At 46.9% G+C, this 27,928-nt stretch overlaps 1 pseudogene; it reads left to right on the top strand.

The window, feature by feature from the left end:
* Positions 1–945: 945 nt before the first annotated feature.
* LOC115118899 (double-strand-break repair protein rad21 homolog A-like) lies at positions 946–24,340 on the top strand (annotated as a pseudogene).
* Positions 24,341–27,928: the final 3,588 nt, after the last annotated feature.

The raw sequence follows: 27,928 nt of genomic DNA, 5'->3' as shown, positions 1-27,928 counted from the left end.
CAGTGACTCTGTACTCCTTGTATATAGTCTCTGTACTGGTACTCCTTGTATATAGTCTCATTACTACCTGGTACCCCTGCACAGTGACTCTGTACTGGTACTCCTTGTATATAGTCTCATTACTACCTGGTACCCCTGCACAGTGACTCTGTACTGGTACTCCTTGTATATAGTCTCATTACTACCTGGTACCCCTGCACAGTGACTCTGTACTCCTTGTATATAGTCTCATTACTACCTCAGACCCCTGCACAGTGACTCTGTACTCCTTGTATATAGTCTCATTACTACCTGGTACCCCTGCACAGTGACTCTACTCCTTGTATATAGTCTCATTACTACATGGTACCCCTGCACAGTGACTCTGTGCTGGTACTCCTTGTATATAGTCTCATTACTACCTGGTACCCCTGCACAGTGACTCTGTACTCCTTGTATATAGTCTAATTATTGTTATTGTATTGTGTTACTGTTACCTTTTTGCTCATTGTTTTGACTTTTTAACCCTGCATTGTTGGGAAAGGGCTTGTACATAAGCATTTCACGGTAAAGTCCACACATGTTGTATTCGGCGCATGTGACATTTATTACATTTACTTTTGCCCGTTCAAGTCACGGGCCATAGACTGGTGCTCCTTGGCTAATCGAATCCGCACATTTTAAAGTCTGGCTCAGGAGCAAAGCATCTCGTCCTTCTCTATCTTTCACACACATACATGTTTTAGTCAGTTATCCAGAGAGATTATACAGTAGATAGTGCATACACATTTTCGTACACAACAAACACACTTGAATGAATCAGATTGCATATTTTATTTTTGCAATAATCGAATTTAAACAATCTCGCCCGCTATCATTGGTCAATGTATTTGCCATTTGCAGCTGGCTGTCAACACGAGCAGACTCCTCCTTCGCCATGTTTCGGGCTGTAAACATCCTGCTGATTTTAAAAGGACACTGAGCGGGAGGAAGTCTACTGGCGCCATCTTGATTCTTTTCATGAGTACAACAGGAAGAGACAATCGCTGGGAGTAATTGCATAATCATTGATATTTATTTTGAAAGGGGGGGTACAATCGGTAAGTTAAATATATTTTACTTTATGAAAAAAAAAAATGATTTGTGAGTTTTGTGATCAGAAATTAGCGTGCACGCCGATGCTTTCTGTACCGGGGCCCTCCTACCAACTAGCGCGCCTGCTAACCGCTACCGGGGGGAAAAAAGTGTTTGCAGTTAATGCACGCACGCTCAGCACCGTCGCTAGTTAGCGTGAAATGATGCATCCCACAATTATGATCAATTATGATTACGCATTATCATGCTTCTCTTCTTATTTTGTTTACTTCGATATATTTTCCGAAATTGTTGCTAGGATTTCAAGCTAGCTAACTAGCTCTCTTGCTAACTGAACGGTTAACGTGAGCTAGCATGTTAGCATGCTAACCTAGCCATGTTCAATCAAAGCCCCAAGTAGTAGATTTTTTTTTTCGGACAACTTTTAACTCGCAAGTCCACCAGTACTTGAACATGAGCTGCTAACTATATAAATCCTGTTTCAACCAGTACAATAATTAGCTAACCTAAGTTGTTTATTAGATTGCAAGGCAGATATTTCTGATTATTGGTCTCCTATCATCCAAAAAGCCAAAAGAGTCGTGAATGAGTCTGATCTTCAATCCAAAACTACACTTCATTTGTTGATATTAGCTACAACTACCGCCTATTTTGCATGTAGAATTTTCTTCCCAAAAGCTTAGCTACCTAAACATTTAGAGAAAGTTGCTATTTCACATTCCATCTTAATAAAGCTTTCAAATACGTCTTTCTCTATTCCAGGTGCTCTTACCCCCGGTTCTTCAAGAGCTAGCAACCAACCGGGACAATGTTCTACGCCCACTTTGTCCTGTCCAAACGTGGGCCTCTGGCCAAGATCTGGCTAGCGGCTCACTGGGACAAGAAGCTGACCAAGGCTCATGTGTTTGAATGTAACCTAGAGAGCAGTGTGGAGAGCATTATCTGCCCCAAGGTAAGCGGAGACCTGGCTAGCAGGTATCATGATTCATGTCTCTGTTGAATGCCCTTACACAATGAAGACCCAGTCTGAGAAGTCAGTCTCATCCCTTGGCTGTCCCATTGGCTAACCTTATTTCCGCATTGACCAAGCCAATAGTTTCAGATCTACGTGTGGAAGAAGTAGACATGGGTCTAATGATGGAACTAGCTAGTGACCAGATTAGTACCAGGCCGATTGACTGAGACTGCATGCATGTTACCCACATCGAGTAACATACCTTGGTAGTGACCACAGCTACTGGGTGATGCTTGCGGTTGACTGTTCTTCAGCCGATGGTGATGATGTAATGTGATCTATGGGACCTGTTCAGGAGGGCACATCATTACGCAACGTTCTAGAACTAGAAGTCTATTTTGTAGACCAGAAATGATTGTCAGATAGAATAGAGAATCATATCGTCTCTCTTCATTCTGTTTCAACAGCGTTCATAACATTTCACCACACTGAATACACCCATGGTTCTGTCTCCTCCCCCTAGGTGAAGATGGCACTGAGGACCTCCGGTCACCTCCTGCTCGGTGTGGTGAGGATCTACAACAGGAAGGCCAAGTACCTCCTGGCTGACTGTAATGAAGCCTTCATCAAGATCAAGATGGCTTTCAGACCAGGTGCGTAGCTTGGCTCTTATTATGGGACTAGGAAATAATCTTCATCAACGTGGCTTTCAGACCACGTGCGTAGCTTGGCTCTTATTATGGGACTAGGAAATAAACTTAATCAAGATGGCTTTCAGACCAGGTGCGTAGCTTGGCTCTTATTATGGGACTAGGAAATAATCTTCATCAACAGACCACGTGCGTAATCTTATTATGGGACTGGCTTAATCAAGGTGGCTTTCAATCCAGGTATGTAGCTAGGGTGTTAAGTGACTAGGAATAAGGTTAATCAACGTGGCTTTCAGACCAGGTATGTAGCTAGTGTCTTATGGGACTAGGAATAAGCTTAATCAACGTGGCTTTCAGACCAGGTACTTGACTAGGAATAAGGTTAATCAACGTGGCTTTCAGACCAGGTACTTGACTAGGAATAAGGTTAATCGACGTGGCTTTCAGACCAGGTACTTGACTAGGAATAAGGTTAATCAACGTGGCTTTCAGACCAGGTACTTGACTAGGAATAAGGTTAATCAACGTGGCTTTCAGACCAGGTACTTGACTAGGACTAAACTTGAAGAGATCAGGAGTTTGAGCGCCTGGTGATCCCAGTCTTACTGTTGTTTATTTGCTCACCACCCTCCAGGTGTGGTGGATCTGCCAGAGGAGAACAGAGAGGCTGCCTACAACGCTATCACCCTGCCGGAGGATTTCCACGACTTTGACCAACCCTTACCTGACCTTGAGTAAGTCATATAGATATATAGAAATAGATAGATAGATAGATAGATAGATAGATAGATAGATAGATAGATATATATATAGATATAGATAGATATATATAGAGATAGATATATATAGATAGATATAGAGATATATAGATATATATAGATAGATATAGATAGATATAGAGATATAGATAGATATAGAGATATATATATAGATAGATATAGATCTATATATCTCTATATCTATATCTATATATATATTAGTGTCTATGGAGGAAGTTCCCTCCCAATACAACCCGACACAAGCCTCCCAGGAAGAGGACTGTTGCTAATTGTAACAGGCAACTAATGAGGATGCAAATCACCAAACAAGTATTCTCCTAATTTTAGGAGACCCCCGTCCCCTTCCTAACCAAATACAGATTGTACTCGGCTATCTGACATAAGGAACGGGTGATTATGCAGCGCTATGAGGAACTGAGTTGAAACGTTTTACACTGCCGTTTGTTTCCACAGCGACATAGACGTCGCCCAGCAGTTCACCCTGAACCAGAGCAGAGTGGAGGAGATCACCATGAGGGAGGAGGTGGGCAACCTCAGCCTCATGCAGGACAATGACTTTGGTAAGGAGCTGTCTGTCAATATTCCTGGCTTTTGTTCGACATAATCCAGTACTTTGGCGATCAAGAAAGTGTGTATATTTATTTCAACTCCCGCCTTTGGCTTGATGTCAATGTGGAGTTTACATCTTCCCCATGTGGGCCAGCCCCCTAGCAATTTTAGTTCTAGCCAATGAGCTTCAGCTCCTCCCATTTGAGTGACAGCTAGCCGGAGGCCTGCCCAGCGTTATCCAGGGCGGGCTCAACGGCCCAGTGGACACAGCAGGGAGAGAGAGAGAGAGAGAGAGAGAGAGCAACAACGTTGTGCACATTTGTGATGTATTATGCACATTTTTGTGGACCGCTTTTGGCTCGTGTGCTACTTTCAGAACTACTGGCTGAAAAGTATACAAAGTACCTGAGAATCTCTTTAACTGGGTTTTGGATCGCTACTGAATATGCATAGCAAGTCATGTTCATAATACACATTGTATTTCCCCTGTAAAAACCAACTGGTTCATGAATATGCAAATCTAAAACTAAGTCATACATTCTCATTAATGACATTCTCTACCTAGATTACCTAGCTGGAGACATATTCTCATTATGCTAACTAGATTACCTAGCTGGAGACATATTCTCATAATGCTAACTAGATTACCTAGCTGGAGACATATTCTCATTATGCTAACTAGATTACCTAGCTGGAGACATATTCTCATAATGCTAACTAGATTACCTAGCTGGAGACATATTCTCATTATGCTAACTAGATTACCTAGCTGGAGACATATTCTCATAATGCTAATTAGATTACCTAGCTGGAGACATTCTCTTATTATGATAACTAGATTACCTAGCTGGAGACACATTCTCATAATGCTAACTAGATTACCTAGCTGGAGACATATTCTCATTATGCTAACTAGATTACCTAGCTGGAGACATATTCTCATAATGCTAACTAGATTACCTAGCTTATTCTCATTATGCTAACTAGGAGACATATTCTCATAATGCTAACTAGATTACCTAGCTGGAGACATTCTCATTATGCTAACTAGATTACCTAGCTGGAGACATATTCTCATAATGCTAACTAGATTACCTAGCTGGAGACATTCTCTCATAATGCTAACTAGATTACCTAGCTGGAGACATTCTCTCATTATGATAACTAGATTACCTAGCTGGAGACATTCTCTCATTATGATAACTAGATTACCTAGCTGGAGACACATTCTCATAATGCTAACTAGATTACCTAGCTGGAGACACATTCTCATAATGCTAACTAGATTAACTAGCTGGAGACATACTTAGATTAGTTAGAATCAGACCTTCTCATGAATATTACCTTACCTTAATATTACCTTACATCCCATCTCTTTGCCATTGGCTTTCCATGTATTGTAACAACCCTCTGTGTCCCTCCCGCGCTCCCAGCTGACTTTGGCATGGATGACCGTGAGATGATGAGGGTAGAGGGAGGCTTTGAAGAGGACATCATCCATGGAGCGGCAGCCTCTAATCTGCTGCTGGAGGCGGAGCCTGGGCCTGCTCAACTGCCGGACAAGTCCAACCACCTGGAGTACGACGACTTTGGAGACACCATGGAGAACAACGAAGGAGGAATGCTGGGTAGGGAGGGAGGGGGGATGCTGGGTAGGGAGGGAGGGGGGATGCTGGGTAGGGAGGGGGGGATGCTGGGTAGGGGGAGGGGGTGCTGGGTAGGGAGGGAGGGGGATGCTGGGAAACCGCTCCATAGTGTCAACTGTTTCTGTGCTCTTAGGGGGGGAATGCTGGGTAGGGAGGGAGGGAATGGAGGGAGGGAGGAGAATGCTGGGTAGGGAGGGAGGGGAATGCTGGGTAGGGAGGGAGGGGAATGCTGGGTAGGGAGGGAGGGGGATGCTGGGAAACCGCCCCATAGTGTCAACTGTTTCTGTGCTCTTAGGGAGGGGAATGCTGGGTAGGGAGGGGGGAATGCTGGGTAGGGAGGGGGTGCTGGGAAACCGCCCCATGGTGTTTAGGGAGGGAGGGAGGGGAACTATCTGTGCTCTTAGGGAGGGGGGGAATGTTGGGTAGGGGGAGGGAGGGGAATGCTGGGATACCGCCCGTAGTGTTGGCTGTCTCTGTGCTCTTGGGGAGGGGAATGTTGGGTAGGTAGGGAGGGAGGGAATGCTGGGATACCGCCCCGTAGTGTCAACTGTCTCTGTGCTCTTAGGGAGGGGAATGTTGGGTAGGGAGGGAGGGGGAATGCTGTCTCTGTGCTCTTAGGGAGGGAGGGGAATGCTGGGTAGGGAGGGAGGGGAATGCTGGGATACCGCCCGTAGTGTTGACTGGTTCTGTGCTCTTAGGGAGGGGGATGCTGGGATACCGCCCCATAGCGTTGACTGTTTCTGTGCTCTTGCTGGGTAGGGGGGAGGGAATGCTGGGATACCGCCCCATAGTGTTGCTGTCTCTGTGCTCTTAGGGAGGGAATGTTGGGTAGGGAGGGAGGGGAATGGGAGTGTTGACTGGTTCTGTGCTCTTAGGGAGGGGGATGCTGGGATACCGCCCCATAGTGTTGGCTGTCTCTGTGCTCTTAGGGAGGGGAATGTTGGGTAGGGAGGGAGGGGAATGCTGGGATACCGCCCCGTAGTGTTGACTGGTTCTGTGCTCTTAGGGAGGGGAATGCTGGGATTTACCGCCCCATAGTGTTGACTGTCTCTGTGCTCTTAGGGAGGGAGGGGAATGCTGGGATTACCGCCCCATAGTGGTGACTGTCTCTGTGCTCTTAGGGAGGGAGGGGAATGCTGGGATTACCGCCCCATAGTGGTGACTGTCTCTGTGCTCTTAGGGAGGGAGGGGAATGCTGGGATACCGCCCCATAGTGGTGACTGTCTCTGTGCTCTTAGGGAGGGAGGGGAATGCTGGGATACCGCCCCATAGTGGTGACTGTCTCTGTGCTCTTAGGGAGGGAGGGGAATGCTGGGATACCGCCCCATAGTGGTGACTGTCTCTGTGCTCTTAGGGAGGGAGGGGAATGCTGGGATACCGCCCCCATAGTGGTGACTGTCTCTGTGCTCTTAGGGAGGGAGGGAATGCTGGGATACCGCCCCATAGTGGTGACTGTCTCTGTGCTTAGGGAGGGAGGGGAATGCTGGGATAGCCCCATAGTGGTGACTGTCTTGTGTGAAGGAATTAATATAGTGACTGTCTAAATTCTTAGGAGGGAGGGGAATGCTGGGATACCGCCCCATAGTGGTGACTGTCTCTGTGCTCTTAGGGAGGGAGGGGAATGCTGGGATACCGCCCCATAGTGGTGAATGGTTCTGTGCCTTAGGGAGGGAGGGGCCTGGGATACCGCCCCGTGTAGTTGTCTCGCTTTGTCCAGTGGATAAACTGACTGTCTGTGCCAGGAGGATGGGGGTGGGATACCGCCCCATAGTTTGACTGTCTCTCCAGCCATCAGGGAGGGAGAATGCGGATACCCCCAGTGGTGACCTCTGGAGGGAGGGAGGGGAATGCTGGGACAACCTACAGTGACTGTTCTGTGCTCTTAGGGAGGGACCAATGTGGTCATTTAAACTGTCTCTGCTCTTGATCTTTGACTCTCTTTCTGGGATAACCCATATCAGTGTGTTGTTCATTTGACTGTCTCTGTGCTCTTAGGGAGGGGGGCTGGGATACCGCCCCCATAGCAAATGACTGTCTTTGCTCTTAGGGAGGGAAAACAAACACCTGTGTTCTCATTGGACAAGTTCAGGTTGTACCTCCCTGTTTAGGGAGGGAGGGGAATGCTTTTCTCCCTACTGTGGTGACTGTCCCTGTGATCAGGGAGGGAGGGGAATGTTTGGTTAATCGATAGTGGTGACTGTCTCTGTGCAATTAAAATGACCTATGAACTTGACTGTCTCTGTGCTCTTAAGGGGAATGCTGACACATAGTGGTGACTGTCTCTGTGCTCTTAGGGAGGGGAATTACCGCCCCATAGTGGTGACTGTCTCTGTGCTCTTAGGGAGGGAGGGGAATGCTGGGATTTATTGACTGTCTCTTGATTTAAGGGGAATGACACGCCCATAGTGGTGACTGTTCTGTGCTCTTAGGGAGGGAGGGGAATGCTTACCGCCCCATAGTGGTGACTGTCTCTGTAAAGCGAGGGAGGAGGATTATTGATTTAACCATGACACAATTAAAACGTTTATTATTGTGTTTAACCATGAGGATTAAATTATTACTATTCTAAATTCAGGGTTGGATGACGTTTAATGATTTAACCATCCCCCATTAAAACGTTTGTTATTGATTTATTACCCAGACCATGGACTGTCCCAGGAGGATGGGGGTGGTCCCAGGAGGATATTTGACGACCCTCCAGCCATCACAGAGAGCGTGATTCCCCAGACCATGGAGAACTTACAGTCAACGTTCATTACCCAGACCAATTGGTCATTTAAAATCTGTTGATCTTTCTCTCTTTCTGGGATAACATATCAGTGTGTTGTTCATTTGGGGCGTACCGCAAATACTTTTCCCCAGCAGAAAACAAACACCTGTGTTCTCATTGGAAAGTTCAGGTTGACCTCCCTGTTTCAAAACGTTTTCTCCCTACTGAACACTACCCGGATCACAATTGATGTTTTTAATCGATAACACAATTAAAATGACCTATGAACTTGTTTATTATTGATTTAACCATGACACAATTAAAACGTTTATTATTGATTTAACCATGAACTTGTTTATTATTGATTTAACCATGACACCATTAAAACGTTTATTATTGATTTATGACACTTAAAACGTTTATTATTGATTTAACCATGACACAATTAAACGACCTATGAACTTGTTTATTATATTGATTTAAAACCATGACACCATGACACCAAAAAACGTTTTTATTGATTTAACCATGACACAATTAAACGACCTATGAACTTGTTTATTATTGATTTAACCATGACACCATTAAAACGACCTATGAACTTGTTTATTATTGATTTAACCATGACACCATTAAAACGTTTACCATGACCATTAAAACGACCTATGAACTTGTTTATTATTGATTTAACCATGACCCCATTAAAACGACCTATGAACTTGTTTATTATTGATTTAACCATGACCCCATTAAAACGACCTATGAACTTGTTTATTATTGATTTAACCATGACCCCATTAAAACGACCTATGAACTTGTTTATTATTGATTTAACCATGATTTATTGATTTAACCATGACACAATTAAAACGACCTATGAACTTGTTTATTATTGATTTAACCATGACCCCATTAAAACGACCTATGAACTTGTTTATTATTGATTTAACCATGACACCATTAAAACGACCTAGAAGATAATTACTGCTGTCATCACTCCCTGCATTAAGATGTGTTGTTGTGCCACAGCGGGTCCAGACAGTCCCGACTCCGGCCCAGTCGAGCCCCTGCCGGCCATGCAGGACCAGACGGAACAGACCACTCTGGTCCACAATGAGGAGGAGGCTTTTGCCTTGGAGCCCATCGACATCACTGGTGAGCAGCTCGACTCTGTCAGAATAGTGGAGAGACACAACCCAAAAACACTTCTCTCAGCTCTCCTCTGTCAGAATAGTGGAGAGACACAACCCAAAAACACTTCTCTCAGCTCTCCTCTGTCAGAATAGTGGAGAGACACAACCCAAAACACTTCTCTGTCTCAGCTCTCAGCTCTCCTCTGTCAGAATAGTGGAGAGACACAACCCAAAAACACTTCTCTCAGCTCTCCTCTGTCAGAATAGTGGAGAGACACAACCAAAAACACTTCTCTCAGCTCTCCTCTGTCAGAATAGTGTAGAGACACAACCCAAAAACACTTCTCTCAGCTCTCCTCTGTCAGAATAGTGGAGAGACACAACCAAAAACACTTCTCTCAGCTCTCCTCTGTCAGAATAGTGGAGAGACACAACCCAATAACACTTCTCTCAGCTCTCCTCTGTCAGAATAGTGGAGAGACACAACCCAAAAACACTTCTCTCAGCTCTCCTCTGTCAGAATAGTGGAGAGACACAACCCAAAAACACTTCTCTCAGCTCTCCTCTGTCAGAATAGTGGAGAGACACAACCAAAAACACTTCTCTCAGCTCTCCTCTGTCAGAATAGTGGAGAGACACAACCCAAAAACACTTCTCTCAGCTCTCCTCTGTCAGAATAGTGGAGAGACACAACCCAAAACACTTCTCTCAGCTCTCCTCTGTCAGAATAGTGGAGAGACACAACCCAATAACACTTCTCTCAGCTCTCCTCTGTCAGAATAGTGGAGAGACACAACCAATAACACTTCTCTCAGCTCTCCTCTGTCAGAATAGTGGAGAGACACAACCCAATAACACTTCTCTCAGCTCTCCTCTGTCAGAATAGTGGAGAGACACAACCCATAACACTTCTCTCAGCTCTCCTCTGTCAGAATAGTGGAGAGACACAACCCATAACACTTCTCTCAGCTCTCCTCTGTCAGAATAGTGGAGAGACACAACCCAAAAACACTTCTCTCAGCTCTCCTCTGTCAGAATAGTGGAGAGACACAACCCAATAACACTTCTCTCAGCTCTCCTCTGTCAGAATAGTGGAGAGACACAACCAATAACACTTCTCTCAGCTCTCCTCTGTCAGAATAGTGGAGAGACACAACCAATAACACTTCTCTCAGCTCTCCTCTGTCAGAATAGTGGAGAGACACAACCCAAAAACACTTCTCTCAGCTCTCCTCTGTCAGAATAGTGTAGAGACACAACCCAAAAACACTTCTCTCAGCTCTCCTCTGTCAGAATAGTGTAGAGACACAACCAATAACACTTCTCTCAGCTCTCCTCTGTCAGAATAGTGGAGAGACACAACCCAATAACACTTCTCTCAGCTCTCCTCTGTCAGAATAGTGGAGAGACACAACCAATAACACTTCTCTCAGCTCTCCTCTGTCAGAATAGTGGAGAGACACAACCAATAACACTTCTCTCAGCTCTCCTCTGTCAGAATAGTGTAGAGACACAACCCAATAACACTTCTCTCAGCTCTCCTCTGTCAGAATAGTGTAGAGACACAACCAATAACACTTCTCTCAGCTCTCCTCTGTCAGAATAGTGTAGAGACACAACCCAATAACACTTCTCTCAGCTCTCCTCTGTCAGAATAGTGGAGAGACACAACCCAATAACACTTCTCTCAGCTCTCCTCTGTCAGAATAGTGGAGAGACACAACCAATAACACTTCTCTCAGCTCTCCTCTGTCAGAATAGTGGAGAGACACAACCCAAAACACTTCTCTCAGCTCTCCTCTGTCAGAATAGTGTAGAGACACAACTGAAAACACTTCTCTCAGCTCTCCTCTGTCAGAATAGTGGAGAGACACAACCCAATAACACTTCTCTCAGCTCTCCTCTGTCAGAATAGTGGAGAGACACAACCAATAACACTTCTCTCAGCTCTCCTCTGTCAGAATAGTGGAGAGACACAACCAATAACACTTCTCTCAGCTCTCCTCTGTCAGAATAGTGGAGAGACACAACCAATAACACTTCTCTCAGCTCTCCTCTGTCAGAATAGTGGAGAGACACAACCAATAACACTTCTCTCAGCTCTCCTCTGTCAGAATAGTGGAGAGACACAACCAATAACACTTCTCTCAGCTCTCCTCTGTCAGAATAGTGTAGAGACACAACCCAATAACACTTCTCTCAGCTCTCCTCTGTCTAGAGACACAACCCAATAACACTTCTCTCAGCTCTCCTCTGTCAGAATAGTGGAGAGACACAACCAATAACACTTCTCTCAGCTCTGAGCAGCTCTGTCAGAATAGTGGAGAGACACAACCGAAAACACTATTTCATTGACTGTTAAAATGTGAATCTGCTATAAAAACAACGCTGTGAAAAAGTATTTGCCCCTTTTTCTGATTTAAAAAAAAATAAATAAAAAATTTTAAAATTATTTTGGATATTTCTGATACTGAATGTTATCAGATCTTCAACCAAAACCTGATATTAGATAAAGGGGAACCTGAGTTCACAAATAACAAGGAAAAGGTATAGTTATACTTAAAGCATCCCCCAAAACCATCACAATACCACCACCATGCTTGACCGTTGGTATGAGGTTCTTACTGTGGAATGCAGTGTTTGGTTAAAATTTGAAGTTTTATTGAGTTGTAAAGGAGGCAATTACTTTTTCACCGGGGAATTGGGTGTTGAATAACTATATAATAATAATATATTTAATTATTTCTATACTCTGGTTCCCTTTATCTAATATTAGGTTTTGGTTGAAAATCTGATTTACATTTCAGTATCAAAAGTATGCATAACAAATCTTTCTTCCCAGCAAAGCGGTGTTGGGTACTTTTAATCTCTAGTTCTGTAAAAACACAATGAAAAACACTTCAGTTGTCTCCGCTTGTCTGGAACTAAGAGAATAACTTGAGTTGTCTCAGCTTGTCTGGAACTAAGAGAATAACTTGTTGTCTCAGCTTGTCTGGAACTAAGAGAATAACTTGTTGTCTCAGCTTGTCTGGAACTAAGAGAATAACTTGAGTTGTCTCCGCTTGTCTGGAACTAAGAGAATAACTTGAGTTGTCTCCGCTTGTCTGGAACTAAGAGAATAACTTGTTGTCTCAGCTTGTCTGGAACTAAGAGAATAACTTGTTGTCTCAGCTTGTCTGGAACTAAGAGAATAACTTGAGTTGTCTCCGCTTGTCTGGAACTAAGAGAATAACTTGAGTTGTCTCAGCTTGTCTGGAACTAAGAGAATAACTTGAGTTGTCTCAGCTTGTCTGGAACTAAGAGAATAACTTGAGTTGTCTCAGCTTGTCTGGAACTAAGAGAATAACTTGAGTTGTCTCAGCTTGTCTGGAACTAAGAGAATAACTTGAGTTGTCTCCGCTTGTCTGGAACTAAGAGAATAACTTGAGTTGCCTCCTGGTTGCCTCTGTCTGAACATTGACACCACAGGGACTTGATATGGTTGAACATTGACACCACAGGGACTTGATATGGTTGAACATTGACACCACAGGGACTTGAGCTTTGGAAGAATCTCCTTTTCTTTGAATGACTCAGCTTGAACCGGAAATAAACACCTGCCCCTGCTAAGAAGAATCACCTTCTTTATTCTGACGTTTGCTAACCTATCAAACTTCTTTATTCTGCCTCTAACCTATCAAACTTCTTTATTGTTTGAACATTGTTTCAGCTAACCTATCAAACTTCAGGGACTTCAAACTTCTTTATTCTGGTTTGAACATTGAACTTCTTTTATTCTTGAAATCAAACATTGACACCACAGGGACTTGAGCTCTTGGAAGAAACTAATGTTAAAGAAATGGGGATTTTTGGTCTGGGAAAATGACAACACTTCTGTCTAGTGTCAAGAATCACCTTCTTTATTCTGCTAACGTTTCAGCTAACCGAGAATCAAACTTCTTTATTCTGCTAACGACATCAACACTTTCAGCTAACCTTCAAACTTTCTTTATTCTGCTAACGTCTTTCAGCTAACATCAAACTTCTTTATTCTGCTAACGTTTCAGCTAACCTGATCAAACTTCTTTATTCTGCTAAGTGTCAGCTAATGACATCAAACTTCTTTGTCTGGAAAAATGACATCCAACGTCTAGTTCAGAATGACTATCAAACTTCTTTATTCTGCTAACGTTTCAGAATGACATCCAAACTTCTTTATTCTGCTAACGTCTTCAGAATAACATCAAACTTCTCGCTCTGTGGCAGAAGAAAACTAATGTTAAATGACATGGGGATTTTTGGTCATCCGCACTTCTGTCTTAGTGGGAAAATGACATCCACACTTCTCTGTCTAGTGAACGAGAATGACATCCACACTTCTCTGTCTAGTGACGAGAATGACATCCACACTTCTCTGTCTAGTGACATCAGAGAATGACATCCGCACTTCTCTGTCTAGTGAACGAGAATGACATCCGCACTTCTCTGTCTAGTGAACGAGAATGACATCCGCACTTCTCTGTCTAGTGAACGAGAATGACATCCGCACTTCTCTGTCTAGTGACATCCGCACTTCTCTGTCTAGTGAGAATGACATCCGCACTTCTCTGTCTAGTGAACGAGAATGACATCCGCACTTCTCTGTCTAGTGAACGAGAATGACATCCGCACTTCTCTGTCTAGTGAGCGAGAATGACATCCGCACTTCTCTGTCTAGTGAACGAGAATGACATCCGCACTTCTCTGTCTAGTGAACGAGAATGACATCCGCACTTCTCTGTCTAGTGAACGAGAATGACATCCGCACTTCTCTGTCTAGTGAACGAGAATGACATCCGCACTTCTCTGTCTAGTGAGCACTTCTCTGTCGAGAATGACATCCGCACTTCTCTGTCTAGTGAACGAGAATGACATCCGCACTCTCTGTCTGTCTAGTGACATCCGCACTTCTCTGTCTAGAATGACATCCGCACTTCTCTGTCTAGTGAGAATGACATCCGAGAATGATGACATCTAGTGAACGAGAATGCACTTCTCTGTCTAGTGAACGAGAATGACATCCGCACTTCTCTGTCTAGTGAGCGAAGAATGACATCCGCACTTCTCTGTCTAGTGACGAGAATGACATCCGCACTTTCTCTGTCTAGTGAGCTAGTGAACGAGAATGACATCCGCACTTCTCTGTCTAGTAGTGACATCCGCACTTCTCTGTCTAGTGAACGAGAATGACACATCCATCCGCACTTCTCTGTCTAGTGACGAGAATGACATCCGCACTTCTGTCTAGTGACGAGAATGACATCGAGAATGACATCCGCACTTCTGTCTAGTGAACGAGAATGACATCCACACTTCTCTGTCTAGTGTCAGAATGACATCCACACTTCTCTGTCTAGTGAAAGAGACCAAGGCGAAGAGGAAGAGGAAGCTGATTGTCGACAACCTGAAAGAGCTGGACAGTAAATCGATCCGCGCCCAGCTCAGCGACTACTCGGACATCGTGACCACGTTGGACCTGGCCCCTCCCACCAAGAAGCTGATGATGTGGAAAGAGACCGGAGGAGTGGAGAAACTCTTCTCTCTCCCCGCACAGCCGCTCTGGAACAGCAAACTGTTGAAGGTAAGAGACCGGAGGAGTGGAGAAACTCTTCTCTCTCCCCCGCACAGCCGCTCTGGAACAGCAAACTGTTGAAGGTAAGAGACAGGAGGAGATCAAAGCACAGCCGCTCTGGAACAGCAACCTGTTGAAGGTAAGAGACAGGAGGAGATCAAAGCACAGCAAACTGTTGAAGGTAAGAGACAGGAGGAGATCAAAGCACAGCCGCTCTGGAACAGCAAACTGTTGAAGGTAAGAGACAGGAGGAGATCAACACACAGCCGCTCTGGAACAGCAAACTGAACTATGTCCTGTGTTGTCAGATGTTCACACGGTGCCTGACTCCCCTGGTGCCTGATGAGATGAGGAAGAGGAGGAAGGGTGGAGAGGCACTGAACTATGTCCTGTTTTGTCAGATGTTCACGCGGTGCCTGACTCCCTGGTGCCCGATGAGATGAGGAAGAGGAGGAAGGGAGGAGAGGCTGATAGTCTGGATGAGTTCCTGAAGGACCTGGAGAACCCCGAGGTGCCCAGAGAGGAGGCTCTGTCTGGCAGGGACGTTATTGGTAAGTTACCTTCAGCCTCCCACCCCTCATATACTAACCCCAGAGAGGAGGCTCTGTCTGGCAGGGACGTTATTGGTAAGTTACCTTCAGCCTCCCACCCCTCATATACTAACCCCAGAGAGGAGGCTCTGTCTGGCAGGGGACGTTATTGGTAAGTTACCTTCAGCCTCCCACCCTCATATACTAACCCCAGAGAGGAGGCTGTCCCACCCCTCATATACTAACCCCAGAGAGGAGGCTTTCTTCCTGTCTCACCCCTCATATACTAACCCCAGAGAGGAGGCTGTCTCACCCCTCATATACTAACCCCAGGGAGGAGGCTGTCTCACCCCTCATATACTAACCCCAGAGAGGAGGCTGTCTCACCCCTCATATACTAACCCCAGAGAGGAGGCTGTCCCACCCCTCATATACTAACCCCAGAGAGGAGGCTGTCCCACCCCTCATATACTAACCCCAGAGAGGAGGCTGTCCACCCCTCATATACTAACCCCAGAGAGGAGGCTGTCCCACCCCTCATATACTAACCCCAGAGAGGAGGCTGTCCCACCCCTCATATACTAACCCCAGAGAGGAGGCTGTCTCCCTGTCTCACCCCTCATATACTAACCCCAGAGAGGAGTCTGTCTCCCTGTCTCACCCCTCATATACTAACCCCAGAGAGGAGTCTGTCTCCCTGTCTCACCCCTCATATACTAACCCCAGAGAGGAGGCTTTCTCCCTGTCTCACCCCTCATATACTAACCCCAGAGAGGAGGCTGTCCCACCCCTCATATACTAACCCCAGAGAGGAGGCTGTCTCCCTGTCTCACCCCTCATATACTAACCCCAGAGAGGAGGCTGTCTCCCTGTCCCACCCCTCATATACTAACCCCAGAGAGGAGGCTGTCTCACCCCTCATATACTAACCCCAGAGAGGAGGCTGTCTCACCCCTCATATACTAACCCCAGAGAGGAGGCTGTCCCACCCCTCATATACTAACCCCAGAGAGGAGGCTGTCCCACCCCTCATATACTAACCCCAGAGAGGAGGCTGTCCCACCCCTCATATACTAACCCCAGGGAGGAGGCTGTCTCACCCCTCATATACTAACCCCAGAGAGGAGGCTGTCTCACCCCTCATATACTAACCCCAGAGAGGAGGCTGTCCCACCCCTCATATACTAACCCCAGAGAGGAGGCTGTCCACCCCTCATATACTAACCCCAGAGAGGAGGCTGTCCCACCCCTCATATACTAACCCCAGAGAGGAGGCTGTCCCACCCCTCATATACTAACCCCAGAGAGGAGGCTGTCCCACCCCTCATATACTAACCCCAGAGAGGAGGCTGTCCCACCCCTCATATACTAACCCCAGAGAGGAGGCTGTCCCACCCCTCATATACTAACCCCAGAGAGGAGGCTGTCTCACCCCTCATATACTAACCCCAGAGAGGAGGCTGTCTCACCCCTCGTATACTAACCCCAGAGAAGGTTTTCTCCATCTCTCTCCTCAGACCAGACCTGTCATTATCAAACCAACCCTGTGTCTCTCTCTCTCTCCTCAGACCAGACCATCATGGAGGAACCCAGTATGCTGCAGGCCTCAGCCATGGAGGGAAGTAGGACCACCCTGGATGAGTCTGTCATGCCACCACCGTCCACCCCACACGGACTCAAACACAAGGAGGCTGGCCTGCCTGTGAGTACTGCTGCTTTCATTCAGGAGGCTGGCCTGCCTGTGAGTACTGCTGCTTTCATTCAGGAGGCTGGCCTGCCTGTGAGTACTGCTGCTTTCATTCAGGAGGCTGGCCTGCCTGTGAGTACTGCTGCTTTCATTCAGGAGGCTGGCCTGCCTGTGAGTACTGCTGCTTTCATTCAGGAGGCTGGCCTGCCTGTGAGTACTGCTGCTTTCATTCAGGAGGCTGGCCTGCCTGGAGTACTGCTGCTTTCATTCAGGAGGCTGGCCTGCTGGCTTTCATTCAGGAGGCTGGCCTGCCTGTGAGTACTGCTGCTTTCATTCAGGGGGCTGGCCTGCCTGTGAGTACTGCTGCTTTCATTCAGGGGGCTGGCCTGCCTGGGAGTACTGCTGCTTTCATTCAGGGGGCTGGCCTGCCTGTGAGTACTGCTGCTTTCATTCAGGGGGCTGGCCTGCCTGTGAGTACTGCTGCTTTCATTCAGGAGGCTGGCCTGCCTGTGAGTACTGCTGCTTTCATTCAGGAGGCTGGCCTGCCTGTGAGTACTGCTGCTTTCATTCAGGAGGCTGGCCTGCCTGTGAGTACTGCTGCTTTCATTCAGGAGGCTGGCCTGCCTGTGAGTACTGCTGCTTTCATTCAGGAGGCTGGCCTGCCTGTGAGTACTGCTGCTTTCATTCAGGAGGCTGGCCTGCCTGTGAGTACTGCTGCTTTCATTCAGGAGGCTGGCCTGCCTGCGAGTACTGCTGCGGCAGGGTAGCCTAGTGGTTAGAGTGTAGAGGCGGCAGGGTAGCCTAGTGGTTAGAGTGTAGAGGCGGCAGGGTAGCCTAGTGGTTAGAGTGTAGAGGCGGCAGGGTAGCCTAGTGGTTAGAGTGTAGAGGCGGCAGGGTAGCCTAGTGGTTAGAGTGTTGGACTAATAACCAAAAGGTTGCAAGTTCAAATCCCAGACCTGACAAGGTACAAATCTGTTGTTCTGCCTCTGAACAAGGCAGTTAACCCACTGTTCCCCGGTAGGCCGTCATTGTAAAAATAAGAATTTGTTCTTAACTGACTTGCCTAGTTAAATGAAGGTAAAATAAATACATTTTAAAAACCCCGTCAGAATGGATATGGAACAACCAGCCAGCAATGGAATCATTCATGTTTTGTCCATTTCCTGTGACTAGTTGTCTTACCTACTGTAGTCGGATGCACCTAGTTAAGTCTCTGAATCAGAGCATCTGCTACACTTACATAATGTTAAACGATGTCGTAACCCCCCCAAGGTCTCTATCCCCCCCAAGTCCAAGGTCTCTACCCCCAATAATAACAGCAAAGTGTATATAAATGTATTCAACTACCAGTAATGAAAAGGTTGATGTTTTGTCTTGCCTCTGACTAGTTCTGGTATGTGTATCCAACAACCCTCTCTCGTCTCGTCCATTTAGATGGGAGCCCAGGAGCCTCAGGCTGATCTCTCAGTCCTCTCCATGGCCCAGGTAGACCTGCCCCAGGTAGACCTGCCCCAGGTAGACCTGCCCCCAGAGGAGAGCCTCAGCCTCACACAGCTGGTCCCTGAGCTGGATCTGCTGGACAAGGAGAAGAAGGACAAGGATGACAGTGATGAGGAGGTGAGTGGTGGCAACTTACTATCAGAGAGGGTTTATATGGGGGGGTAGAGACTGGGGGGGGTAGAGAGACCTGGGGGGTTGGGGAGGAGGGGAGGGTAGAGACCTGGGGGTTGGGGGAGGAGGGGAGGGTAGAGACCTGGGGGTTGGGGAGGGTAGAGACCTGGGGGAGGGGGGGGGGTAGAGACCTGGGGGAGGGTAGAGACCTGGGGGGTTGGGGAGGAGGGTAGAGACCTGGGGGGAGGGTAGAGACCTGGGGAGGGGGGTAGAGACCTGGGGGGGAGGGGAGGAGGGGGTAGAGAGGAGGGGGGTAGAGACCTGGGGGAGGAGGGGGTAGAGACCTGAGGGGGGGGAGGGGGGAGGAGGGTAGAGACCTGGGGGGGAGGGGAGGGTAGAGACCTGGGGGGGGTAGAGACCTGGGGGGGAGGAAGGAGAGGGTAGAGACCTGGGGGGGGGGGAGAGGGGGGTAGAGACCTGGGGGGAGGAGGGGAGGGTAGAGACCTGGGGGGGGAGGGGAGGGTAGAGACCTGGGGGAGGGGGGTAGAGACCTGGGGGGAGGAGAGGAGAGGGTAGAGACCTGGGGGGAGGAGGAGGGGAGAGACCTGGGGGAGGAGGGGGTAGAGACCTGGGGGGGAGGGGAGGGTAGAGACCTGGGGGGGAGGGGAGGGTAGAGACCTGGGGGGGGGACTGGGGGGAGGAGGAGGGTAGAGACCTGGGGGGAGGAGGGAGGGTAGAGACCTGGGGGGAGGAGGGGAGGGTAGAGGAGGGGTAGAGACCTGGGGGGAGGGGGAGGGTAGAGACTCTTGGGGTCAACTTGGGGGGAGGGGGGAGGGTAGAGACCTGGGGGGAGGGGGAGGGTAGAGACCTGGGGGGGAGGGAGAGACTCTTCACTCTTGGGAGACCTGGGGGAGGAGGGGAGGGTAGAGACTCTGGGGGAGGGGGGTCAACTGGGGGGAGGAGGGGAGGGTAGAGACCTGGGGGAGGAGGGAGGGTAGAGACCTGGGGGGAGGGGGAGGGTAGAGACTCTTCACTCTTGGGGTCAGACCTTGGGGGGGAGGGGAGGGTAGAGACTCTTCACTCTTGGGGTCAACTTGGGGGAGGAGGAGGGAGGGTAGAGACCTGGGGGAGGAGGGTAGAGACCTGGGGGAGGGAGGTAGGACCTGGAGGGGAGGGTAGAGACTCTTCACTCTTGGGGTCAACTTGGGGGAGGAGGGGAGGGGTAGAGACCTGGGGGGGAGGGGGAGGGTAGAGACCTGGGGGGGGAGGAGGGGAGGGTAGAGACCTGGGGGGGAGGGAGGTAGAGACTCTTCACTCTTGGGGGGGGAGGGGGGGGGGGGGAGGGAGGGTAGAGACTCTTCACTCTTGGGGTCAACTTGGGGGAGGAGGGGAGGGTAGAGACCTGGGGGAGGAGGAGGGTAGAGACTCTTCACTCTTGGGGGAGGAGGGAGGTAGTACCTGGGGGAGGGTAGAGACTCTTCACCTGGGGGGGAGGAGGGGAGGGTAGAGACTCTTCACTCTTGGGGTCAACTTGGGGGAGGAGGGGAGGGTAGAGACTCTTCACTCTTGGGGTCAACTTGGACCTTAGGGATAAACACGTCAACAATTTGACCTCAACTGGCCTGATGGAAAAGTAACATTTGTGGGTAATACACATCTATGATACCTTTGGAGATGAATGGACTGTGTCCAGCCACCTTGAGGTCCTGCATGTTTTCAGAGTGTGTGTGTGTGTTTGCAGGAGGAGGAGGGGGATCAACTCAGGACCAGGAGGAGAAGAGGTGGAATAAGAGGACCCAGCAGATGCTGACGGCCTTCAGGTAAACAAATATCTTGTTATTCACTTCTTCAAGTAAACAAACAAACTAGGGTAATGTTCTGGGGGAAGGGAGGTACAGAATATTACATTTGGGGAAAACTGCTATAATGGAAACCAGGTCGTTGGAGAATATCTGATGACATCTCTTCTACATCTTGGTGATATCTGATGTCTACATCTGGTGATATCTGATGACATCTTGATATCTGAGGGTCAACATTGGGGGTGATATCTGAGAGACTCTTGATCTTGGGGTCAACATCTGGGGATATCTGATGTCTTCATCTGGTGATATCTGATGTCTACATCTGATATCTGATGTCTACATCTGGTGATATCTGATGTCTACATCTGGTGATATCTGATGTAACATTTCTGGTGATATCTGATGTCTACATTTGGAGATATGGACTGATGTCTACATCTGGTGATATCTGATGTCTACATCAGGTGATATGTGTGATGTGTTTGCAGGAGGAGGAGGGGGGTCAACATCAGGATATCAGGAGGATATCTGAAGAGGTGGAATAAGAGGTCCAGCAGATGTGATATCGGCCTTCTGGTGATATCTTGTTATTCTACTTCAAGTAAACAAACAATCTATGCTAATGTTCTACATTGGTGATATTAGAGGTACAGAATATTACATTTCCATCTGGTGAAAACTGCTATAATGGAAAATGATGTGGAGAATATCTGGTGATATCTGATGTCTACATCTGGTGATATCTGATGTCTACATCTGGTGATATCTGATGTCTACATCTGGTGATATCTGATGTCTACATCTGGTGATATCTGATATCTACATCTGTGATATCTGATTCTACATCTGGTGATATCTGATGTCTACATCTGGTGATATTTGATGTCTACATCTGGTGATATCTGATGTCTACATCTGGTGATATCTGATGTCTACATCTGGTGATATCTGATGTCTACATCTGGTGATATCTACATCTGGTGATATCTGATGTCTACATCTGATGATATCTGATGTCTACATCTGGTGATATCTGATGTCTACATCTGGTGATATCTGATGTCTACATCTGGTGATATCTGATGTCTACATCTGGTGATATCTGATGTCTACATCTGATGTCTACATCTGGTGATATCTGATGTCTACATCTGGTGATATCTGATGTCTACATCTGGTGATATCTGATGTCTACATCTGGTGATATCTGATGTCTACATCGTGATATCTACATCTGGTGATATCTGATATCTGCAGGTATCTACATCTGATGATATCTACATCTGGTGATATCTGATGATATCTACATCTGGTGATATCTGATGATATCTACATCTGGTTTCTACATCTGGTGATATCTGATGTCTACATCTGGTGATATCTGATGTCTACATCTGGTGATATCTGATGTCTACATCTGGTGATATCTGGTATCTACATCTGGTATCTACATCTGGTGATATCTGATGTCTACATCTGGTGATATCTGGTATCTACATCTGGTGATATCTGGTATCTACATCTGGTTTCTACATCTGGTGATATCTGATGTCTACATCTGGTGATATCTGATGTCTACATCTGGTGATATCTGATGTCTACATCTGGTGATATCTGATGTCTACATCTGGTGATATCTGATGTCTACATCTGGTGATATCTGATGTCTACATCTGGTGATATCTGATATCTACATCTGGTGATATCTGATATCTACATCTGGTTTCTACATCTGGTGATATCTGATGTCTACATCTGGTGATATCTGATGTCTACATCTGGTGATATCTGATGTCTACATCTGGTGATATCTGATGTCTACATCTGGTGATATCTGATGTCTACATCTGGTGATATCTGATGTCTACATCTGGTGATATCTGATGTCTACATCTGGTGATATCTGGTGTCTACATCTGGTGATATCTGGTATCTACATCTGGTGATATCTAGTATCTACATCTGGTATCTACATCTGGTGATATCTGATGTCTACATCTGGTGATATCTGATGTCTACATCTGGTGATATCTGATGTCTACATCTGGTGATATCTGGTATCTACATCTGGTGATATCTGGTATCTACATCTGGTGATGTCTACATCTGGTGATATCTGATGTCTACATCTGGTGATATCTGATGTCTACATCTGGTGATATCTGATGTCTACATCTGGTGATATCTGATGTCTACATATGATGAGCTGTTCAGGTTCATCTGGTTGTCTGGAGGCAACTGACTTCATATCTTAGCGGTCATTCCATCATCTCTTATTTGGGCGAACCACTTTCTCCTGGGTCGGTCTGTTTTCTAGCTGGACGAACCCCTGGGTCGGTCTGTTATCTGGTTGGACGACCCCCAGGCTCGGTCTGTTATCTAGCTGGACGACCCCCTGGGTCGGTCTGTTATCTAGCTGGACGACCCCCTGGGTCGGTCTGTCATCTAGCTGGACGACCCCCTGGGTCGGTCTGTTATCTAGCCGGACGACCCCCTGGGTCGGTCTGTTATCTCGCTGGACGACCCCCTGGGTCGGTCTGTTATCTAGCCGGACGACCCCCTGGGTCGGTCTGTTATCTAGCTGGACGACCCCCTGGGTCGGTCTGTTATCTCGCTGGAGCCGACCCCTGGGTCGGTCTGTTATCTAGCTGGATGACCTTCTGGGTCGGTCTGTTATCTAGCTGGACGACCCCTGGGTCGGTCTGTTATCTAGCCGGACGACCCCTGGGTGGTCTGTTATCTAGCCGGACACCCCCTGGGTCGGTCTGTTATCTAGCTGGAGGTCCGACCCCTGGGTCGGTCTGTTTCTAGCTGGACGACCCCTGGGTCGGTCTGTTATCTAGCTGGACGACCCCCTGGGTGGTCTGTTATCTAGCTGTACGACCCCTGGGTGGTCTGTTTCTAGCTGGGCACCCCCTGGGTCTGTCTGTTTTCTAGCTGGCGGCCCCTGGGTCGGTCTGTTATCTCGCTGGACTGACCCCTGGGTCGGTCTGTTATCTAGCTGGACGACCTTCTGGGTCGGTCTGTTATCTAGCTGGACGACTCCCCTGGGTGGTCTGTTATCTAGCTGACGACCCCTGGGTGGTCTGTTTTCTAGCTGGGCGACATGTCCCCCTGGGTCGGTCTGTTATCTAGCTGGACGACCTTCTGGGTCGGTCTGTTATCTAGCTGTACGACCCCTGGGTCGGTCTGTTATCTAGCTGGACGACCCCTGGGTCGGTCTGTTATCTAGCTGGATAAGTGACCCCTGGGTCGGTCTGTTATCTCGCTGGACGACCCCTGGGTCGGTCTGTTATCTGGTTGAACAGACCATTGATCAGTAAGGTGACCGTCTCTCTGTTCTCTCCTCTCTACAGCGAGTCATGGCCAAGACGGGAGCCGAAAGCAGGTCAGCTTGTTGGCGCTGTGTCGAGACAACAACAAGAAGCAGGCGGCCGCCAAGTTCTACAGTTTCCTGGTTCTGAAGAAACAGCAGGCCATCGAGCTCAACCAGACCGAGCCTTACAGTGACATCATCGCTACAGCCGGACCAAGATTCCACCTGGTTTAGACACTGCCTGAGGTCCAAATGCCACAGGTTCCTATACAGCGCCCTACTTTTGACCAGAGCCTCCTAGGGTTCTGGGCAAAAAGTAGTGCACTATATAGGGAATGTGGTGCCATTTGGGAATGTCTTTCACTATTTTTATGTATGTTTTAGTTGTTTTTTTGCCTTTTTGTTGGGGGGTGGGGGTCCTAAATGCTAACTTTGAAAAGGATTGTACTGTTTCTACCACCAACTGAATCATGCAGTATTGTTGTTTTTTAGTGAGAAATGCATTTATCCAGTATATTTATATTTCCTGTCTAGTTGTTTTTTTTTTTTTCATTTTGTAAAGCTTTCCACCACACTTTCGTTGTTTTGTTTTGGGGAGGGGTTGGGAACAATACATGTCCCATTGCTCTGCAACGGTCAAATTCATCAAAAGATTCATCAAATTTTTAGTCTCCAATCAAGAATTCCCCTCCAAAAAAAATAGTGTAAGAACATTAGTCTTTCATGCTACATACATGCTTTTTACAGGTACTGTTATATCATGAGAGAAATGGAATAAGTGCTCTTCACCTCGAGGTCTTCCTCATTGCACTTGACATAAAATTCTGGTTTTCATGAGAGAGAGAAAAAAAAAATCATTTTTTTTAGTTTTTACAGGTTGTTATTTGTGTTTATAAATTAAATATTACGACTAGCATTGAATTGTATTGTTTAGGTGTATAATAATAATGCCCATTTTATTCCCGTTGCGTTTTGTACCTCCAACAGCTATGTTTGTTGTCGTTGCGTAAAGTAACTAGACGCTTGCACATGTTTTAATGAAAGTTGGATGATCCCGTGTTTTTTTTAAGTCTTATGGTTAACTAGCTGTTGTGATACTTCTGTAAAGAATTTGAAATAAAAAAGTGTTTTAATTACTTGGTTTACAAACTCTGAACCATTTCAGTCTGGTGAAATGACATCAAGCATCTGTTCCAGAAAGCAAGATCAATGACTTGGTCCAGCGGACTTGTTCAAAATGACTTGGCCCAGCGGACTTGTTCAAAATGACTTGCCCAGCGGACTGTTCAAATGACGGACTGTTCAAAATGACTTGGCCCAGCGGACTGTTCAAAATGACTTGGCCCAGCTGACTGTTCAAAATGACTTGGCCCAGCTGACTGTTCAAATGACTTGGCCCAGCTGACTGTTCAAAATGACTTGGCCCAGCTGACTGTTCAAAATGACTTGGCCCAGCGGACTGTTCAAAATGACTTGGCCCAGCGGACTGTTCAAAATGACTTGGCCCAGCTGACTGTTCAAAATGACTTGGCCCAGCTGACTGTTCAAAATGACTTGGCCCAGCGGACTGTTCAAAATGACTTGGCCCAGCGGACTGTTCAAAATGACTTGGCCCAGCTGACTGTTCAAAATGACTTGGCCCAGCTGACTGTTCAAAATGACTTGGCCTAGCTGACTGTTCAAAATGACTTGGCCCAGCTGACTGTTCAAAATGACTTGGCCCAGCTGACTGTTCAAAATGACTTGGCCCAGCGGACTGTTCAAAATGACTTGGTCCAGCTGACTGTTCAAAATGACTTGGCCTAGCTGACTGTTCAAAATGACTTGGCCCAGCTGACTGTTCAAAATGACTTGGCCCAGCTGACTGTTCAAAATGACTTGGCCCAGCTGACTGTTCAAAATGACTTGGTCCAGCGGACTGTTCAAAATGACTTGGCCCAGCTGACTGTTCAAAATGACTTGGCCCAGCTGACTGTTCAAAATGACTTGGCCCAGCTGACTGTTCAAAATGACTTGGCCCAGCTGACTGTTCAAAATGACTTAATCTTTTAGAGAAATGTGGACTTAAAATAACTGACTTGACGACAAGTTGAGGCTAACTTAAAGGGATGCTTAAATATTTTGGCAATGAAACCTTTTTACATCCTCAGAGTCCAATGAATTCGTGGATATCATTTTTATGTCTGCAGTTTGAAATCAAACCAAAATTGATTTGTCACGTGCACAATAAAAAACATTTTAAAAAAAAGAAGGAAGTTGCTAACTAGCGTTAGCGCATTGAATGGCGGTCTATGGGAACAGCTAGCATGCTTCCTTCATACTGGACAGTCTGAGACATAAAATGGTATCCACGAGTTAATCTGACTGGGGAAGAAGATAAAGGGCTTAATTGCCAAAATCTCGAGGTATCCCTTTAATAATCCTGCTGTTTAGAATACAACACCAGTTGACACTCGCGACGAAAAAGCTTAAAACCCGCCAGCTGTATGTTAATCATGTTGTTGTTCAGCCACGACTCTGTGAAACATTAGATATTAATCAAATGAAATGTATTTATAAAGCCCTTCTCACATCAGCTGATATCTCAAAGTGGTGGACTATACATATATGTAAACAGCCGGTGCACGATATCTTAAGGTTTTGCTCGCCTGAGGTAGAGTATCTCATGATAAACTGTAGAATCAATCAATCAAATGTATTTATAAAGCCCTTCTTGCATCAGCTGATGTCACAAAGTGCTGTACAGAAACCCAGTCTAAAACCCCCAAACAGCAAGCAATGCAGGTGTAGAAGCACGGTAGCTAGGAAAAACTCCCTAGAAAGGCCAGAACCTAGGAAGAAACCTAGAGAGGAACCAGGCTATGAGGGGTGGCCAGTCCTCTTCTGGCTGTGCCGGGTGGAGATTATAACAGAACATGGCCAAGATGTTCAAATGTTCATAAATGACCAGCATGGTCAAATAATAATAATCACAGTAGTTGTTGAGGGTGCAGCAAGTCAGCACCTCAGGAGTAAATGTCAGTTGGCTTTTCATAGCCGATCATTAAGAGTATCTCTACCGCTCCTGCTGTCTCTAGAGAGTTGAAAACAGCAGGTCTGGGACAGGTAGCACGTCCGGTGAACAGGTCAGGATTCCATAATAGCCGCAGGCAGAACAGTTGAAACTGGAGCAGCAGCACGGCCAGGTGGACTGGGGACAGCAAGGAGTCATCATGCCAGGTAGTCCTGAGGCATGGTCCTGGGCTCAGGTCCTCCGAGAGAGAGAAAGAAAGAGAGAATTAGAGAGAGCATACGTAAATTCACACAGGACACCGAATAGGACAGGAGAAGTACTCCAGAGTTAACAGACTGACCCTAGCCACCCCACATAGCCTGGTTCCTCTCTAGGTTTCTTCCTAGGTTTTGGCCTTTCTAGGGAGTTTTTCCTAGCCACTGTGCTTCTACACCTGCATTGCTTGCAGTTTGGGGTTTTAGGCTGGGTTTCTGTACAGCACTTTGAGATATCAGCTGATGTACGAAGGGCTATATAAATACATTTGATTTGATTTAGCCCCCCAACACATAAACTACTGCAGCATAAATACTGGAGGCTGAGACAGGAGGGGTCAGGAGACACTGTGGCCCCATCCGATGATACCCCCGGACAGGGCCAAACAGGCAGGAAGTAACCCCACCCACTTTGCCAAAGCACAGCCTCCACACCACTAGAGGGATATCTTAAACCACCAACTTACCATCCTGAGACAAGTTTTTAATGTCCCGTTGGTAGGATATACTTAAAAAAAAAAAAAATTTATTTCACCTTTATTTAACCAGGTAGGCTAGTTGAGAACAAGTTCTCATTTGCAACTGCGACCTGGCCAAGATAAAGCATAGCAGTGTGAACAGACAAC

This window comes from Oncorhynchus nerka, linkage group LG14, assembly GCF_034236695.1.
Source record: "Oncorhynchus nerka isolate Pitt River linkage group LG14, Oner_Uvic_2.0, whole genome shotgun sequence".
NCBI classification, from domain to species: domain Eukaryota; kingdom Metazoa; phylum Chordata; class Actinopteri; order Salmoniformes; family Salmonidae; genus Oncorhynchus; species Oncorhynchus nerka.
The sequence above is the reverse complement of the archived record's forward strand: the minus strand, read 5'-3'. Positions and strand labels throughout refer to the sequence as shown.